Raw genomic sequence first — 6,780 nt, 5'->3', positions numbered from 1 at the left:
GAGAGAGATGAGTGTGAATGAGAATTGTGTGCTTAATTGATTTTTTCTTCTTTTTTTTGCAGACGCGAGGTTGAAGGAGGGAGGGATGGATTCACGCCTGTTTGACTTCATTCCTTCCTTCATTCTTTGCACTCATTCTTGTGGGTTTTCTTTGCTTATCGGTCTTGGGTTTTTTCTTTCCGTCTTGGGCTGTTTCTCTCTCCCTCTCTCTCTCTCTCTCTCTCTCTCTCTCTCTCTCTCTCTCTCTCTCTCTCTCTCTCAGTTCCTCCTGCCTCCCTATCGCTTCCCACTCTCTCACCTCTTCCAATCCAGTCCCTCACTTACTCTTTCTGTCCCTTCATCTCGTACTCTTTTCTGTCTTCTCTCTTACCGCCCTCTTCCTTCCCCCTCCCCCCTCCCCCCTCAACTCTGTTTCTCTCTCATTTTTCCCGCCTCACCTTGCACTTCCTGTTTTTTCTCTCTCTCTCTCACCTCCCTTTTCTCCCTCATTCTCTGTGTTTCTCTCCTCTCTCCCTCCCTCCCTGCGTCCTTCTCGTCTCTTCTCACCTGCATCTCATCAGCGACAGGTAAGGTGAGTATCAGAGCTATTTTTTTTTTTTTACTGTCCTTTTTTTTTTGTCAGTGTTTTTATTTACATATATTTCTATCTTCATATATATTCCTATCAGATTATATGTATCAATGTGCTTATGAATTTTTATGTATATTTGGTTGTTTAATGTGTATCGATAAATTTGTCCAGCTTTTATGTATATGTATCTGTGCGTTTATATGTGTTTAATATGTATCTGTATAAATTCGTGCACATTTGATTTATACATACATGTTCGTCTACACATACGTATCATCCGAATGCCCATCGAACAAGTGTTGTACATATAATCGCCCAAATATTTCACTCCATTTATTTACATTTGCTGTACAACATAATCCATAGAAAACGAGGGTGAGTGTGTTGAAGGGGACTGATAAAAACCTGGCAGGGGTAAATCCACTGGGAGTTGGGTGTGCTCACGTACCGTATTTGTGCTGCGTTTTTGCACTGCTGGTTGTGTGCTTTGCCTGTCATTATTATTATTATTATTGTTATTATTATTATTATTATTTTTGACGATCATCATCATCATCATCGACCACAACCGCCATAACTACGTGAACTGACCACACCTTTGTTAATTAGTCGACTTGTTTACCTGTGCAGGGTAAGGGAGGGGAGGGAGGGAAAAATAGGTACCTGGCAGGGAGTAATAGGAGGGAGGGGAGGGAGGGAGGAAGGAAGGAAGGAAATGAGTGGAGGAAGGAAGGAACGATCGAGCGAAGGAAAGAAAAAAATAACGAAAGCTCCCACGAAAGACGACAGGCAAAAGGAAAGAAGGATGGAAGGAAGACAGAAAGGAAGGAGGAGGTGAGAGGAAGGAAGTGAATAAGTAAACATATAAATAAATTCGTGAGGAGAGGGAGTGCGAGAGGATGGAAAGAAGGGAAAAATGGGGGAAGGAAGAGGCAAAGGAGAGAGTGGGGTGGAGAGAGGGAAGGAAAGATGGAAGGAATGGAAATAGGGAGAGAGTGGGATAGAGGGAAGGAAGGAAGGAAGACCGGGGTAGAGGATGGACGAAAAGAAAAGAGGAAGGAGAGAAACACACACACACACACACACACACACACACACACACACACACACACACACACACACACACACAGAAAGAGGATTAAAGAAGATAGAGAGTGGACTTGGGAAGAAGAGAGAAAGACAGACAGAAGACCGATAGATATACAAACATGCACAAAGGAGAGAGAGAGAGAGAGAGAGAGAGAGAGAGAGACCCCACTCCACCGTACTACACCTCAATACCACAAATCAGACAGGAATTCAGAGCAGCGGAGTCAAGGGTGTGTGTGGAGAGAGAGAGAGAGAGAGAGAGAGAGAGAGAGAGAGAGGGGGGGAGGGAAGGAGAGAGACTGATAGCTCTCAATAATTCTCTCTCTCTCTCTCTCTCTCTAACAACAAACCCCAGCCCATATAACAACAATTCCCTCCATTCACTCCACTGAAAATATCACCACCTCTCCATCTCCTTCAAGCGCGGCATCCTCAGTGTCACTGCTGAGCTATAAATATCCCCTCGCCTCACGGATTTTAACATTGACCTTTAAATGCCACAAGAACTACGCGGGATGACGTCACGTAGAAATTTGCTACGTAGTTGTGAAAATAAAAGTTTGAATGAAAGGAAACAAGATGAATGGGTAGAAGGTATGGAATTTGGTCTGTATATATGTAATTATGGTGCTTTAAAAAGTATAATGCGGAATTAGATAGATAGAGAGTCAGTACAGTCTATCAGTAAATAAATAATAGTACTAATGGATATACTGATAGATAGATAATGCTGACAGATAATAATAGATGTAGTGGCTCAATGTATACATATATTTATATGATCCATAAGTTTCCAGTAAATACATAATGTTGATCATACGCTAATTGATGAAATGTTATATATAAATGAATAATTCTCTTCAACAAGGAGAGTATGTTTTCACCGCTATTTGTTTGTTTGTTTGTAAGTTTGTCTTAACAGGATTTCTCTAAAACTAAAAGAGAGATATGGACCAAATTTGGTTGGCAGATAACCCATGTCCCAGGGAACAACAAACTTTTGGAATCGATTCCGATCGTATTACAGATTCTGGATCCGGAAAACACTTTTTGCGAATCCATAATCAATGATGAGAAGCCCTAACTCATTATGAAGAGTGGTTTGTAAATTACCGTAAGTTGCCTTTGTCGGAGAGGTGCGCTCCACTGAGTGCCCCTCTAGTTGCTGGTGGTTTTGCAGAAAGAAAAATTGATGGTGACTTCAATTTCCAGGGTTTCTCTTTTTCTTTCTGTCTCTCCCTTTCTTTTTTATTCTGTTTTTCATATATACTGTATATCTATCTATCTATCTATTTATCTATATATATATATATTCTCTCTCTCTCTCTCTCTCTGGGTAGGATGTGGGGAGTCCCTAGATATTATTCTTGTAAATGTTTGCTGCATTGAGAGAGAGAGAGAGAGAGAGAGAGAGAGAGAGAGAGAGAGAGAGTTCTTTAAAACCACAGTGAAAAAATACCGCCAATCAATTCTCAATGGGGTGGGGAGGAGGGAGTGGAAAGGGGGTCCAGCCGGGGTAGTGTTTGCTCTTTCTCTTGCCAGACTTATGCTGCGCCTGGGTGCAAATCCTTCCCTGGTCAGCTTACTCATTGACTGCCATGACTTTTTTTGTGTGTATTTCTGCGACGACCAGATGGCATTATTTAGCTTATTTTTCGTTCGTAAAAGGGATGATGATGAACTGTTGTGATGTATGAGAAAGGTAAAGTGAATGATAGTATAGTAGTATGTGGTTGAATTAGGATTGGAGTTCATTCATTTTTTTATTTCATTCATTCATTTATTCACTTCCTGTAATTCATTCATTCGTTCATTCATTCACTGAGTGAGTGGGTGGGCGAGTCAGTTATTCACAATTATTCACCCGTTTATGTACTCACCCATTCATTCATCCAGTCAGTCAGTCTGTCATTCACTCCTGTATTGACTTGGTTATTCATTCATTCATCCACTCACCTGTTGATGCACTTATCCGTTCATTCAGCCATTCACTAGTTTCTTCATCGATTCTTTCACTTCATTCAGCCATTTAGGTTGTAAAGAAAGAAGTCGGGAGAGAAAGAGGGAGTAACGAGGGGGAAGGAGGTAGATACATAATTGAGAGAGAGAGAGAGAGAGAGAGAGAGAGAGAGAGAGAGAGAGAGAGAGAGAGAGAGAGAGAGAGAGAGAGAGAGAGAGAGAGAGAGAGAGAGAGACCCCAAGACAAAGTTTGGTTAGGTAGGAAAATAGGGGAGAGAGAGAGAGAGAGAGAGAGAGAGAGAGAGAGAGAGAGAGAGAGAGAGAGAGAGAGAGGAACACATCGACAAGCTGCCAGGCCACCACGTTAGGGGGAGGGAAGCTTGGTGGGTCGCGGCCGGCTAATCCCTCTTAAAGGGGGGATTGAATCGGATTATAGGGATTTAGGGATTATGGAGGATTAATTGAAGTTGAAGGGAATTAGGGGATTTTTAGGGATTTTTGATAGAATTTGGAAGTATTTAAGGGATTATTGGGTTATTAGGGATTACTTTGGATTTTAGGATATACTTGTGAATTAATGGATTTCTTGGGATTTTAAGGTATTTGGGGATTTTGTGGTATTTTAGGGATGGGGTTACTTGTAAATTTGGGGATTACTTCTGATTGTATGGGATTTAGGGATTAAACGGATTTTAGTGGATTTAGGAAGTCACGATTTTAGTCGATTTAGGGATTACTTAGGACTTAGGGATATATTGCGGATGCGAGTATAAGGATTTGGGCTTTTACCTATTGGGATTACTTGGAATTTTAGGGAATATGGCGATTACTTTGAATTTTAGGGGATTCCTTGAGATTTTAGGTCGAGGAATTAATTGGTGTTTTAGTGGATTTAAGGATTAATTGATATTTAGGGGGGTTTAGGGATTCCTTGGAATTTTAGGGGTTTGGGGATTGCATATGAAGTAAAGGATTTAGGGGTATGGGTGGAGGTTTAATGGGAGCGAGGGGGGATTTGAAGGGAGTTTGTGTGTGTGTGTGTGTGTGAGAGAGAGAGAGAGAGAGAGAGAGAGAGAGAGAGAGAGAGAGAGAGAGAGAGAGAGAGAGAGAGAGAGAGAGAGAGAGAGAGAAGGAAGTGTGTGAAGGAAGGAGGGAGGGAAAGAGGAAGGAAAAAATATACGGTAAAGAGAGAGAGGAAGGGAGGAGGGATGGGGTAGGGGGGAGGGATAAAGAGGGAAAGGAGTCGTAAAAAATGTGATTTGTGAGAGAGAGAGAGAGAGAGAGAGAGAGAGAGAGAGAGAGAGAGAGAGAGAGAGAGAGAGAGAGAGAGGAGGAAAAAGTATGAAAGAAGGAGGGAGGGAAAGAGGGAAGAAAATATACCGTAAAGTGATAACGAGGGAAGTGTAGAGGGAGAGGCAAAAAAAAATGTTTTGTCATCGGTATCAAGGAGTTAAATCTACGGAATCCTCCCATCACATTTCACTTACTGGCCCCCCCCCCACCATCTCTCTCTCTCTCTCTCTCTTATTTATATATAATTCGGTGTCTACTGAAGGGGTCAATAGGAGAGGAGGGGTGGATCATGCAGTTATAGGGGGTGGGGGCGAGGGGAGGGAGGGTTATAGGATCCACAACTCATTTCAACGGGGCTTAAAACCACTGTCCAGATCCTCCCCGGGTCAGTATCCTTCAGGCCGCGGGAGGGTGAACACTGCTGCTCCTCTCCCTGGCACCCCTCCCCCTCTGGTTTTCATTTCCTCTTGATTTTACGCCAAGAGGAAGGGCGGGATGTGAATTAATTTGAGGTGGGGAAGGGTCGCCTCTTGAAATGGTGTAGGGGAATGTGGGTTGATGTGATTTCTGACGAGCGGAAATTGCACGCGAAAAGTGAAAACAACAGGTCGAAGTGTAGGGAAAAAGTTAAGTCACCCGTGAAGAAAGAAAACGGGATTCGGGAGAGAAGGGACGCATTTGAAGATGCTTATTTTGAAAGGAAATATATGAGTGAAGAAACTGCACTGCTGAAAACCTCGGTGAAGCTGAACGAAGTGTGTTATATTATTTGGTACATACTACTTACCTCGACGAGTATTTTTTTTTTAATTGTATGAAAGATGAAATTTTTTGGTGATTTTTTTTTTTAATCGTATTGGATTCGAAGGAAAAAATGAATGATTTGGAAATGCATACGAAACCAGTGATGATGAAAATTTTTATTTTGAATATTTTCGATAGGACGAAATTTGTGACTGAAAAAGAACTGATTTATTTGTAATGAATGTCTGTAGAGGAGGAAAAAAGCTTAAATTTGGATTTCTAAAATGATGGTAAAGAGTATTTGATTTTAAAAAGTAATGAGTTGAAAGGTCTAGACTTGGTACTGAAAACCATAAAAAAATTATATTGTTATGGACAAACCATAAATTCTGATGATAATATTTCAGAAACACAAAATCTGTGGATTAGCAGTAACTCCTCTGGTTGTACTGAAAACCTTTTAGAAACTGAGAATTTCATATTAATTTTGAGGATATTCGATTTTGGAAAAAAAATGTCGCTTAGGAAGAAAATGCTTTAGAATAAGTAGAATGGATTCAGAACACGATATGTTTTGAAAATGATAAATAGTGAACACAAAATATTTCGGAAATGATAAATTGTGGATGTGAATGTGATAGGAAGTGTTAGGAGAAACACATTGAGGTGGTTTGGCCATGTGGAGAGGATGGAGAGTGAGAGACTGACGAGGAGAGTGTGAGTGAGGTGGAGGGAGGGGAAGGCAAAGGATGAGATGGAGGGATGGAGTGGAGAGGTATGTGAGAGAGGGGTGTGTGAGCTGGGAGCAGGGTAATGAAATGGCGGGGGACAGGGTGACATGGAGGCGATTTTTTGTGGCCACCCCTTACGAGCGTCTGGCAATAGATAGATAGATAAATTGTGAACGCGATATATTTCAGAAATGATAGATTCTGAACACGGTGTTTTGGAAAGCATGAACTATGAATATGGAAATGACGAGAGGACGAGAGGTGCGTGTACAGAATTCGAAAAAAGAAGGAAAAGAAAAAAAATGGGCGTATATTTTATCGATATGTATAAAATTTTGGAAAGTGCCCTTCACTGGTTTTGAGCCCAGTAAAAAAAAAAAAAAAAATAGCAAC

The sequence above is a fragment of the Coenobita brevimanus genome, chromosome 107 (genome assembly GCF_032717465.1).
Source record: "Coenobita brevimanus isolate Jiangsu-jjx chromosome 107, ASM3271746v2, whole genome shotgun sequence".
Taxonomy (NCBI): Eukaryota; Metazoa; Arthropoda; class Malacostraca; order Decapoda; family Coenobitidae; genus Coenobita; species Coenobita brevimanus.
The sequence above is the reverse complement of the archived record's forward strand: the minus strand, read 5'-3'. Positions refer to the sequence as shown.